This window comes from Zingiber officinale, chromosome 9B, assembly GCF_018446385.1.
Source record: "Zingiber officinale cultivar Zhangliang chromosome 9B, Zo_v1.1, whole genome shotgun sequence".
In the NCBI taxonomy this organism is placed as follows: Eukaryota; Viridiplantae; Streptophyta; class Magnoliopsida; order Zingiberales; family Zingiberaceae; genus Zingiber; species Zingiber officinale.
This window is the reverse complement of record NC_056003.1, coordinates 73,403,408-73,417,262: the sequence shown is the minus strand read 5'-3', so window position 1 is coordinate 73,417,262 and position 13,855 is coordinate 73,403,408. Positions and strand designations below refer to the sequence as shown.

General features: G+C 40.6%; 1 non-coding gene across 1 annotated transcript; it reads right to left on the bottom strand.

The window, feature by feature from the left end:
- Positions 1-1,293: 1,293 nt before the first annotated feature.
- On the bottom strand, positions 1,294-1,399 carry LOC122025938. The gene has a single exon (XR_006123942.1). It is a non-coding gene; the product is annotated as a small nucleolar RNA R71 (small nucleolar RNA).
- Positions 1,400-13,855: the final 12,456 nt, after the last annotated feature.

Sequence of the window (13,855 nt, the reverse complement as noted above, 5' to 3'; positions counted from 1 at the left end):
GACAGGTGCAAGCCCGTGTAAGGACGTTTGAGAGATAATCTTGAAGAGGAAATAGGAATATTCAAGAGAGTAGGATGGATTTTGTGATTAGTTTCTTGTATCTTGATAGATTAATAAGTTGTGGGCTTCTATGTTGATATCCGAGGAAGGCATAGTAATAGGTGCGCTTCTGTGTAAGGACAACGTAGGTTCACTTCTAATTGATCATATTTAGATACATTTCTCAGTCCTTAGCCGGTTGTCTATTGCAAGAGAGAACCGGCAACTTTCTACAAGTGTTTGGCAATTGAGGGATAAGAATTGGTGAACCATTTACATTCAAGAAATCTTACAAAGAAACCGAAACTCCTAGAATCTCCCTTATCATAACCCAAAACACTAAACTCTTGTTTGTAGATCTATAATATTAGATTTGTTTACCTTCACTTTGCATTTGAAACGATTGGATAGTTGTTTAGCTAATTCACATTGAGACATTTCTAGTGCTTATTCCAGTCCATGTGGATACGATAATCTTTTATATTACTTGCGACATTTCAGTACACTTGCGGAGTGTGACAAGTTTTTGGCGCCGTTGCCGGGGACTGCGCTATAACATTAGGAATTATCAATTGAGTTAGACTGAACATAACATTTGTTTTCCTTTCATATTGCATAGTTGTAACTAATCATTAGATTTCTATTTTTATTTTCATGTATAACTTTTACTTCTTGTTAATTCTTTTTGTACAAATTCAATTATGCATTTTTGATTCTTTTATTTTTATTTTTTTGTTGAATTGTCATTTGCTATCTTGTTCTTGTGTATGCGAAGATCTAACTTTGCAGGGGAAATCTTTCCTTTTGACCATGAGATTGACAGAACTTTCCATAAAAGAAGAATTCTGCAAAGGCAAATTGAAGAACATGAACATTTGAACATGACGAATAGACCACTCAAGGATTATGCAGCACCTTATGCAAGAGGTTTTCGATCTAGTATTTCAAGACCTCCAGTGGAAGCTAATAACTTTAAGATCAAACCCGCAATTATATCTATGGTGTAGCAGAACCAATTTGGTGGAGGACCTCATGAAGACCCCAATCAACACTTAGAGGTCTTTTATGAAATATGTGGTACCATGAAAATGAATGGAGTTCCTTCAGAAGCAGTTAGATTGTTATTATTTGGGTTTTCCTTAAGAGATAGGGTAAAGCAATGGCTGAATTCTTTGGCCCCTAATAGCATCACCACTTGGGAGCAGTGTGAGCAACAGTTTCTTGATAAATTCTATCCACCAAGCAAAACAGCTCATATGAGGAATTTAATTGCAAGCTTCAAGCAAACTGACTCAGAATCTCTTTTTGAAGCATGGGATAGATATAATAGTATGCTCAGACAATGCCCACATCATGGGTTGGAAAGATGGTTAGTGTTGCAGACTTTTTATAATGGTATCAACTATCATACCAAAGTGTCCCTTGATTCAGCTGCTGGAGGGGCACTTATGAATAAAAGTTTAGATGAAGCTGAAGAAATTATTGACAGTGTAGCACAAAATCATCATCAATGGGCAAATGAAAGAAGTGATGGCTATTCTTCTGTAAACCCAACAATTAAAGCATCAGGGAAGTTTGATGTAGATGCAGTCACTCTTTTGTCTGCAAAATTGGACGCTCTTACAAAGAAATTTGAAAATATGGGGACTAGTGCTAATATGGTCAATGCTATTAGTACATCTTGTGAAGTATGTGGGAGTTCAGAGCACTCAAATGACTCATGTCCATTGGGAGCTATCACTGCACAAATCAATCAACTGGAATAATGTGATGCAATCGTGAGTTACAATCAAAGGCAGAATAACCCATACTCAAATACTTATAACCCTGGATGGAAGAGCCATCCCAATTTTTCTTACAGAAATAATCAAGATCAAGGACCATCTATGGGGGTAAGACAAAATTTTCAAGCTGGGCAACAAAATTTTCAACATCTATCTTCTCAAGGCTTACCAAAGTTAAATATTAAAAAGATGCTTGAAGAAATGATCTCAAGTCAGAATGAAATGAAGCAAGATTTAGCAAAGCTCATTCAGAGAATGGATAATTCTGATAAGCATCAAAAGACCCAGGATAGTCAAATTGCCCAACTAGCTTCCTCATCATCCAGAGCACCAGGACAACTTCCTGGAAAACCTGATGTGAATCCTATGGAGCATTGCAATAGAATTGAGCTTAGGAGCGGACGGATTTTGGGAGACTCCCAAGTGACCGCTTCAAAAGGGATACAAAAAGAAGAAGAGCTCTCTCCTCTTATACCAAATCAGATTCAAGCTAATGAGGAGAGTACCATTGAGGTTGAAGAGACACTTCCACTGAACCATCAGAGCAAAGCTGTCCCTTTTCCTCAGAGACTTACAATGCTCAAGAAAGATGAAGAATTTGGCAAGTTTTTAGAAAAAGTTAAGGAAATTTGTGTAGAGGTACCTCTTATTGATGCTATTCTTCAAATGCCTAGATTTGCCAAATTCCTGAAGGATCTCATGTCAAACAAGAGAAGAAGGGGAGAGGTTGAGACAATTGCGCTTAGTGAGGAATGTAGTGCTATTTTGGAGAAGAACACTTCCCCAAAACTAAAGGACCCAGGGAGCTTTTATATTCTTTGCAACATATGAAAAGAATTTTTTGAAAAAGTTTTTTGTGATTTGGGGGCAAGTGTTAGCCTCATTCCCTATTCAATTTGTAATAAATTAGGTCTCAAAAATATTAAACTTACTACTATGGCACTTCAACTTGCTGATCATTCCTGCAGGTACCCTTTGGGTATTATAGAAGATGTGCCAGTAGAGGTGGATGGGAATGTTATTCCCACAGATTTTGTCGTGTTGGACATGGAAGAGGACCCCAGGATTCCTATCATATTAGGAAGACCTTTCCTTGCTACAGCTGGAGCTATAATTGATGTCAAAAATCATAAGCTTTCTTTGGTAATTGGTAGGGAAAGGTTGGAATATGATCTATCTAATATCTCTAACCATGTCTCATCTCTTTTAAATGCTTGTAGCAGGACAAGCATTTATAAACTTGAGGAATGGAATTTCCATCCTCATGGAAGGCCACCAAACGAAGGAGACAATGTGGTGGAAGATGTTGGGAGAAGATCTCCCAACAAAAAACGAAAAGTATATCTGTCGTCCAAGGGCGAGGAAAAGAAGTGAATGATCAAGTTTGGTCGAGCTAAAGACCTTAAACAAGCGCTTCTTGGTAGGCAACCCAAGGGTTCTTTTAGTTAGTTTTGATTTGTATTTTAATTTCTTTTAGTTTGATGCATTCTTTTGATTTTGTTTTCAGGTTAGGTGCAAAACAGAGCCAGACCGTGTGCTATACATGGCCAGGTAAAGGTTGCAGTGAAGGGAAGTGCTTGGGCCGTGTCATCCAGACACGGCCGTGTGGGATCTCCCGAGGAGAAAAAGGTATAGGCCGTGTCCCAGACACGACCGTGTAAAGAATCCCGAGAAGAAGGATGGAGAGGTCGTGTCTCAGACACGGCCGTGCGAAGAATCCAGAGAGGGAAGAGGGTAGGCCGTGTGGATATGCACGGCCCGTGTAGGAGAGTTATTAAAGTCTTTTTTCTACCTTACACGGCCAGATCTTGGCCGTGTTCCGCACACCCCCAACTCTCCAAAACATATCTTTCTCTCCCGATCTCTTAAAAACTCCTCTCTAATCTCTCAAGATCTCTTAGATCCGATTCTCCTCCTTTCTAAGACTTGGACTTTTTGTTCTCCTAACCTAAGATCTTTGTTCTTTGAGTTCCATTTTTCCAACTCTAGATAATTCTTCCCCTATCTAAACTCATCAAGATGTCCAATATTTTGAAGAAACTTCGCAAAGGAGGTGGTGGATCCAGTGGAGACAAAGAGACGGAGCCATCAAGGGACAAAGGAAAACAACCAGTGAAGGGCAAAGGCAAAAGGACTTCACGCAACGAAGGTAATGACAATGAATTCAATATTGTGTTTAGAAATGATGAATGCTTATAAGGCTAAAATGGAATTTCATGAAGATCTTAGAGGTTTTATGAGATTTGTGCAGGATGATATTGATAAATTGCTTGAGTATCATAGTTTTTTCAGAAACGAAGTTAGATGGTTTGTTGAAGATTTTGCATTTCTCTTCCCTGATTTTCTTGATTTTCCACCTCCTCCACCATATTGATTTCATCGGGACGATGAAAAGTTTAAGTCTGGGGGGGTGTCATGTACTGTTTAGTTTGGTTTTCATTTTCAGTTTTTAGTTTTTGTTAGTTTTTCATGTTGGTTCTTGTTGCTTTATTTTGCTTGTTTTTGAAATAATCATGGCAAAAAAAAAAAAAATTTTTTTTAGAACATGAATCTTCACTTATATGCTTTCTTGGATTCAAGTGAAATGTTAGCACGATTATTGTCTTGATTCATGGTGTTCGAATGGTGCTAGTAGTAAACTTTGTGCAGTTCTTTTTTCTATCTTGGGAAGCATTAATAAGCTGAGAATCTTATGGTAATGAGTTTTAGTTTTGGTTCAACCTTAAGGATTTTATCTTCACTACACTTGTGCTTGATGCTTGAATAGTTGATGTCATTGAAATAGTCATGATTCATCTTGTTTGCTTAGTACTTGGTTTCCATGGTGATTTCTCAACTTTCATTTTGGTTACTGGATGAGGCTTAAATCATTAAAGCTCATTTGGAAAAATCAAAATATCCCAACATGTGTGCTAAAAAGTACATTTGTGAATAAGTTTTGCACAATGCAAACACTTATAAAAAAAAAGAAAAAAAAAGTGATATAAAAAACAGTTGTCATGAGTGGAATCTAGCAAGTCACCCCTTTGAGACCGAGTTAGGTTACTGGGGAAATGACTGCTTTGCTTCCCTTGAGATTGAGCACACCTTTGTGACCTTGGGTTAGTTGAGAAATATGAACCAAGTGAATGGTGAGTAAGTGCCTATCACTGGTTACTTGTCTTTCACTTGAAACACTAGGAATTCAAATTTGATGACGACTTGACTAGGACATGGATTGAAACTTGAAGGGTGTTGAGTTACTTTTACACTGTGCACAAGATTCTTATGCTTGAACCATACTTTACTTGTTTCTATGATCATGCTTGTTAATTAAACTTTTTGATAGTGTTAGGAAAGTGCACTAGGTTTTATGAATGTGTTGTAGAACATATGAATTTAGACTGCGGCATTTTGCTTGAGGACAAGCAAAGGTTTAAGTATGGGGGTGTGATGTGCGTAGATTATATACTCTTTTATGCATGTTTTTACGCACATTTACATACTTTGAGCATGCTTGATCTATGCATTTTTATACTTCCAGCTTTCCTTTTAGCATATTTACTCTTTTGGTTCGGAGATCTGCTTTTTGTGCATTTTTTGTACACAAGAGTCGATTTGGTGAAGAATCTACCTCTTTGGGCAAGCTTTGGAGGAAACAATGGAAGAAAGCACCAGGCCGTGTACCTCACACGGCCCTCCACTGGTATGGAGCTCGGGCCGTGTGGAGTTTGGCACCAACAGAAGAGGAAGATGACATGGCCGTGTGAACCTCACACGCCCGTGTCAAGATTTGAAGCCAACCAGAGCAGAAGTCTTACATGGCCGTGTGGATCTACACGGCCGTGTGAGGTTTCCAGAAACCAAGCAGGCTGTGGCCGTGTGAACCACACGACCGTGTAGCATTTCTAGAGAGCGGAAGGTTCCTGGCCGTGTGAGTCACACGGTCGTGCAGCTTTGGCAGAGAAGGAACTGGACATGGCCGTGTGAATCTCATACGGCCGTGTCATGGGGTCGTGTGGCGCCCGATTCCCTCCTCTATTTAAACCCTCCTTCATGAATTGAAAGGGCATCTCTCCCCCTTTGGGAGAAGGCAAGATTTGGTGGATTCCTTCCATTCTTGGGAGGATTTCTGGGCGATTCTAAAGGAGTTCTTGATGATTTCGACTCCGGAGCGAGGATTGGATCCGAAGACGAGGCTTCTTCGTAGATAAGTTTTCTCTTTCCCCCTTTTCTTGGTTTCTTGGATTGGGGATTTAAGAAATGCTTGTAATCTTCATTTCTTCGGATATTCTTCCTCGATTCATGGAGTAGATCTTGTAGTCTAGGATTAAGGGAGTATTTGTATGATGGATTGATGTAATCTCTTATGGATTTGCCATTTTCTTGTTTCAATGACATTGTCTTGCTTGTATCAATTAGATCTTGAATGATTAATGGTGATTTGTGCTTAATTCTCATTCTTGATTGATTGTTTGGATTTCTTGTGGACTTTGTAAAGATAAACTCTCACTCGATCATCCGAGGGATCCACGTGACAGGTGCAAGCCCGTGTAAGGACGTTTGAGAGATAATTTGAAGAGGAAATAGGAATATTCAAGAGAGTAGGATGGATTTTGTGATTAGTTTCTTGTATCTTGATAGATTAATAAGTTGTGGGCTTCTATGTTGATATCCGAGGAAGGCATAGTAATAGGTGCGCTTCTGTGTAAGGACAACGTAGGTTCACGTCTAATTGATCATATTTAGATACATTTCTCAGTCCTTAGCCGGTTGTCTATTGCAAGAGAGAACCGGCAACTTTCTACAAGTGTTTGGCAATTGAGAGATAAGAATTGGTGAACCATTTACATTCAAGAAATCTTACAAAGAAATCGAAACTCCTAGAATCTCCCATATCATAACCCAAAACACTAAACTCTTGTTTATAGATCTATAATATTAGATTTGTTTACCTTCACTTTGCATTTGAAACGATTGGATAGTTGTTTAGCTAATTCGCATTGAGACATTTCTAGTGCTTATTCCAGTCCCTGTGGATACGATAATCTTTTATATTACTTGCGACATTTCCGTACACTTGCGGAGCGTGACAGAAGGTATCTATGTCGGCTACCACGCTGAGTCACCTGACCAACGGAGCCAAATAGAGTCCACCGTCTTTCGGCTACCACGCTGCTACACTAAAATGCCAGCGGAGCCAAACAGAGCGGAACTGTCTGCCGGCTACCACGCTGAGTCACCTGACCAACGGAGCCAAACAGCAGAACCGTCACACACCTGCCTGATATACCACTAATCCATGAGTGGTGGTGTGTGCAGTACATGTAACTGGCGATGTGCTCAACCATAGTGTAGCCGACAATCGCGCAGCATGCAATCATGATGCATGACACTACGCATAGCAGTAAACTGATCAGCATAACCATATCCATATATATATAAAATGAGTACCGTAATATCGATGGTCACATACCAAGATCTAAAGTACACAGGTCAGATAGAATATAAAAAACCTAGGTCCTGAACATAACAAGCATGGTATGTCATTACCCCTCTGAGCATATATATATAATCATGTGGGTACTAACATAAAATGCATAACATGTGAGCAAACAAGCATGTAACAGGTATCCAAAAGTGACATACCGAAACAATGACGAATATAATTATTACTAAAAGCTATGACCTACTAAACATATCAACAAAACATATCAAAAAGATAAGTCAAGGTACCCGCCTCAAATAAGAAGGTCCAATCTTTCCAAATCCAAAGTCGAGATGCTCGTCTCGCGTCAAGGTCCTGTGTCACCAATATACATACATTTTATTTAGCTAACTCAAATGTATAGCTAAATAAAATCCTTAAGGCTAAATTAGGGTAAAATCTTGATCAATCTAACCATCTAGAAATCCAATTTATCTACAATTCGATACAATTGCATATCCTCCAAATACTCATAGAAATACAACCAAAACTCCACACATAGCTTACCTTAATCAACGGCTGTGATTGTTGATCCATAGCAGGGAGTGTTGATACTGACAACAAGATGGCTACAGTTGGAATAGCTACCGGAACCAAGACCCTCCACCTAGCCCAACCTCCTTGCTGGATACTTCACTGTTCGGATCAGATGAAATCAAGATTGATACGAAATCAAGCAACAATCCTAATCAACAACCGAAGCTTCCTTCAATTTGAATGTATCACTGTTGATCCAAAGTCGAAGATGTTGGTAGCCAGACCAAGCTAGAGGTCCTGCTGGAAACAAGAAACAACACCACAGCCTGAGATCAAACAATTGGGTGCTCCACCAATCCAAATCCATAGGGCACAATCTCACCTTGTTGGCTCGGGTCTAGGGCATGGCTCAAGAACAAGGAGTAGGCGGCGATCAACCAAGCAGCGCATAAGGAAGGCTGCAGTGGCCGCGGGATGATCATCTTCGACCGAGGTGGCGACAAGGTGGCAGTGAAAGGCAACCGGCGATGGCGACAGGGCAGGGTGGCATCGTCGGACAGCGACAAGAGGGAGGAGGACGGCGCTAGGGCAGAAGGTGCGGCGGCGGTGGAGAATTAGGGCACAGGGAAGGTAGCCGGCGCTAGGGCATAGACGACGGTGGCTCGGCTAGGGCACGGCGTCGGCGGCGCGTCGCTCAGCGAGGAGGAAGAACACCCGACGGTGCTGTCGGGTGGAGAAGGCGCAGAGAGGAGAGGGGTTCGGCTCTTGATCAAGCGCCGGCGAGGAAGAAACAGCCGAGGCCGGCGGTTAGGGCAAACTGGCGGGCTCGGGTGCGCGAGGGAAGGAGTCGACACTCGGGAGGTTTCGGCGGAGTAGAGAAAAGAAAATAAAGAAAATAAAAAAAAAGGAAATGTAAATATAAACATTTCCTCGCTTAAACGGGGTAGCCTAAACAGGCTTTTCCGGGCCCCATTTTTATCCCCGTTAACTCGTCTATACGAGCTCCGAAAAATTTCCGAAAAATTTCCAAAAATTTCGAAAAAATTTCCTTATCAATATTTGCCTATTTTCAATATTTTACAGTTGTATAGAGATGTAATTGGTAAATTGTTACCTACCGATCATACTAAATCTTGGGTGTATTAGCCAAAGCTAACTCAAGGGTTAGTATGATGTGGATCTTATCCCACATGAATTATAGAATTCAGTGGGAGCATCATTTAGTTTAAGACCTAATTAAATGATTTAAAAAGAATATGATATTTATTTTCTATATTTTTCTGTTGTAGAATTGCCATGACGTAAAACACCAATATCTTCTCTCTGCGTTCTGTCCTTAAGAAGGACAAGCTCAACGGAGCAAATTTCCTGGACTGGTACAGGAATCTGAGAATAATTCTCACTCTGGAACGTAAACTGTACGTTCTGGAGTAGCCCATTCCAGAGGCACCTCCTACCACTGCCACGCGAGCTGACAAAGATGCTTATAAGAAACATCAAGATGACGCATGAGATGTGTCCTGTCTTATGCTCGCGACCATGAACTCTGAGCTTCTGAAGCAACAAGAGTTAATGAGTGCTTATGATATGGTTGAACATCTTTGTCACCTATATCAAGGACAAGCAAGGCATTGGAAGTGGAACTCCAAAGAATACCTGGAAGATCTTAAGAAGAAGAGAAATAAGATTTCTACTTCAGGTATACATGTTATAGAAGTCAACCTCTCTATTTCTTCATCATGGGTATTAGATATCGGATGTGTTTCGCACGTTTATACTAATGTACAAGCGTTGAGAAATAGCAGGGCATTGATGAAGGGTGAGATAGACCTACGAGTAGGCAATGGAGCACGGGTTGCTGCTGTTGCTGTAGGAACTTATCATCTATCTTTTCCCTCTGAGCTTGTACAAGAATTAGATGATTGTTGTTATGTGCCTGCATTAACTAAGAACACTATATCAGTTTCTTGTTTGGACAAGAAAGGTTTCTCGTTTACAATAAAGAACAAATGTTGTTCCGTCTATTTAAACGATATGTTCTATTGTAGTGCACCTCTGATAAACGGACTCTATATTCTAGATCTTGAAAGCCCTATTTATAACATAAATACCAAGAGGTTCAAGTCAAATGACCTGAACCAAACCTATCTCTGGCACTGTCTCTTAGGTCATATAAATGATAAGAGCTTATTCCAGCTCCATAAGGATGGTTTGCAAGACTCATTTGATTTTGAATCTTATGAGACGTGCGAGTCATGCCTACTAGGCAAGATGACCAAGACACCCTTTAGTGGTCACAGCGAAAGAGCGACTGATTTGTTAGGACTTATACATAGTGTTGTATATGGCCCTTTTAATGTCGCGGCTAGAGGTGGTTATAGGTACTTCATCACATTTATTGATGACTTCAGTAGATATGGTTATATGTACTTGATGACACATAAGTCTGAATCCTTTGAAAAGTTCAAAGAATTCAAGAATGAAGTACAGAACCAACTTGGCAAGAGTATTAAGATACTTCGATTAGATCGAGTTGGAGAATACCTTAGCCATGAGTTTTGTGACTATCTAGCTGAATGTGGGATTCTATCCCAACTCACTCCTCCTGGAACACCACAGTGGAATGGTGTATCCGAAAGGAGGAATCGTACCTTATTAGATATGGTACGGTCTATGATGAGTTACACAGATCTTCCGACATTCCTTTGGGGCTATGCTCTAGACACGGCAGCTTTTATACTCAACCGAGTTCCATCCAAGGCCGTGATAAAGACACCATATAGGATATGGACTGGGAGAGATGCCTAGTGTCTTTCTTGAGGATTTGGGGATGTGAGGCCTACGTTAGACGTCAAGTCTAAGATAAATTAGGACCCAAATCCGACAAGTGCTACTTTATAGGATATCCCAAGGAAACTAATGAATATTAGTTCTACATTCCCAGTCAGCACAAGATAGTTGTGATAAAAACTGGAGTCTTTCTAGAAAGGGATTTTGTTTCTAGAAAAACTAGTGGGAGTACATTCGATCTTGAAGAAGTTCAAGATGCGGATCCTAGCACTGAAGCCTCGATGGAAGTTGAACTCGAACCACAGAGTGTTGTGGATGATGTTGTTCCACAAAGAGTTGAGGAACAACAACCAGTTCAAGTAGACATACCTCTTCGCAGGTCTGATAGGGTACATAGTCAGCCTGAGAGATACTCATTTCTCTTGTTTGACCATGATGACGTTGTGCTCATAGAAAATGAGCCTACCATCTATCAGGTGTTGAGTTTTTCGGGCCGCGAAAACCGCTTTTTATACCTTTGAAGCGTGCCCTCGCAAATCCCGCTCGTCCAACGGTATGCCGGATCTCGAAGTTGTCAACGTAGATAACTCTCTAGTGATATCCACACGAACAAGAAGTGTTCTCTAACACTCAAAGATGGAGAAGAAGAGCACCACAAGTGTGCTAACACTTTCTAGGGCTCTCGGGTAGGATTTAAAAGGGGAGAAAGGAGAGAAAGAAAAAGAATCTCACATACTCCTCTAGGTACCCTTCTTTGTGACCTTCACTTCACCCTTTCTCTTGGAACTCAACACATTCCTCTTCACCTTGCTTGAAACTCTCGGCCAAGAAGAGGAGAAGGAGGAGGAAGAGAGCTAAGGAAGAAGATGCATTCAACAACACTTGAATTTCACAAAATGAAACCTCCTCCACATTAGTGTGGCCGGCGACACACATGTAACTCCCCTCATTAATGTGGCCGGCCACATTAAATGGAATGGTGTGTAACCTCCATGAGGTGGCACACCATAATGAGGTGGAGATGATGTGGCAAGGTTAGTCATGCCATGTAGGATGAGTCAACCTTCATGATGTGGCAATACATCAAGTCAAACTTGATGTTTCAACTTCCATTTGGTCAAGTCAAAATTGACCAATTATCTTCCTTTGTTGAGTTAAAACCAACATTTGGTTCAAGTCAATTTTAATTTAATGAATCTCAATTCATTAATATAAATTGACTCAATGAATGAAATTTAAATTAGACTCATTCAACAATTGAATCTAATTGAGTCTAACTCAATAAGTCTAATTTGAATTAATCCGAATCCAATCTTTGGTGCATCATATGAACCTAATCCAATTGGTTCATCATATGAACCTAATCTCCATCCACTTGTTCTTTGTGTGTGACCCAATAGGTTCTTGTAACGTTGGCAATGTTTCTAAACTCCTTTAGAAACATAAGCAATGAGCGGCATCTAGCAATACATCATTGCTACCCAAGTTACAAGAATGTTGAGATCCAACATCACCTTGTGACTACTAATTGTGACTCCTCACAAAATATGACAAGTGTCTTTCTATCCTAGACATCTAGATTGATTAATATGAGGCATAGACCGTGTCATCCTCTAATCAATCTAAATCTTGAACTCCAAGTAGACACACTAAATCAAATGAGCTCAATATCCTATATTGACTCATTTGGGCATGACCATGCATTTCGTGGTCTCACTCTATCAAAAATACGGATGTCACTCCCGTCATATAGGAGGGATAGATCCCATCTACATCACTCACATCCCTCCGCATAATTTGTTACATACCCAGTAATCGCCTTTATAGTCCACCCAGTTACGGGTGACGTTTGACGAAACTAAAGTACATAACTCCTTATGTAGGGATCCATGGTGACTTCAGGTCTAAGGACTAGTAGTCATACTAATAGCCACATGAGAAAGTATACGACACTAATATAACGATCCATGATACTTTCTCATGGCGGGTCATTCAGTATACATTCTCCAATGCATACCCATGTGTCAACTTGATATCTCTATATCCATGACTTTTGAGATCAAGTCATCGAGTTGACCTACATGCTAGTCTTATTGCATTAACATTGTCCCTGAATGTTAATACTCGACTAGGAATGATTAAGAGTAGTGTTCCCTATATCATCTCACTATCGGTTCAACTAACCGATTGATATAGGTGAGAACCGTCTACTCAAGGACGTTATTATACTTAGTTTATTTGACACCAATATAAGTAAGTATAATAACCAAAAACCAAATGCCTTTATTTATATAGAATATGATACAACAAGTCCAAAATACAATCATCAAATGATTGGCTCTAGGGTTCTAGCTAACAATCTCCTACTAGCACTAGTGCCAATCAGTGTAGGCTCTAAGCCCCAATGACCTAGTGTGACCATCATTCTTCCTCTGTGCCAAAGCCTTGGTCAAGGGATCTACGATGTTAGCCTCTGTAGGTACTCTGCAAATCTTCACATCTCCTCTCTCGATGATCTCTCGAATGAGATGGAAGCGCCGTAGTATGTGTTTGGTCCGCTGGTGTGAGCGAGGTTCCTTCGCCTGTGCTATAGCTCCATTGTTGTCACAATAGAGCTCAATGGGGTCAGCAATGCTAGGAACCACCCCAAGTTCAGTAATGAACTTGCGGATCCAAACTACCTCCTTTGCTGCCTCTGATGCAGCAATGTACTCGGCTTCTGTTGTAGAATCAGCTACTGTGTCCTGCTTCGAACTCTTCCAGCTGACAGCACCACCATTAATGCAAAATACGAACCCCGACTGCGATCTATAGTCATCCTGGTCGGTCTGGAAGCTAGCATCACTGTAACCCTTTACAGCTAGCTCATCATCACCTCCATATATCAAGAAATATTCTTAAGTCTTTCTTAAGTACTCTAGAATATTCTTGACCTCTATCCAGTGACTTTCACCTGGATCTGACTGGTATCAGCTCGTCATGCTCAAAGCATACGAGACATCAAGTCGAGTACATAGCATGGCGTACATGATCGATCCTATGGCTGAGGCATAAGGGATCTGATCCATGCGACCTCTCTCCTCTCTATAAGAAGGACCTTGAGTCTTCGAAAGACTCACGCCATGTGACATCGGCAGAAATCCCTTTTTGGAGTTATGCATGGCAAACCGTAGGAGTACCTTGTCAATGTATGTACTCTGACTTAGGCCAAGTAATCTCTTAGATCTATCTCTATAGATCTGTTTCCCTAGAATGCGGGATGTCTCACCTAAGTCCTTCATTGAGAAGCAACTCCCTA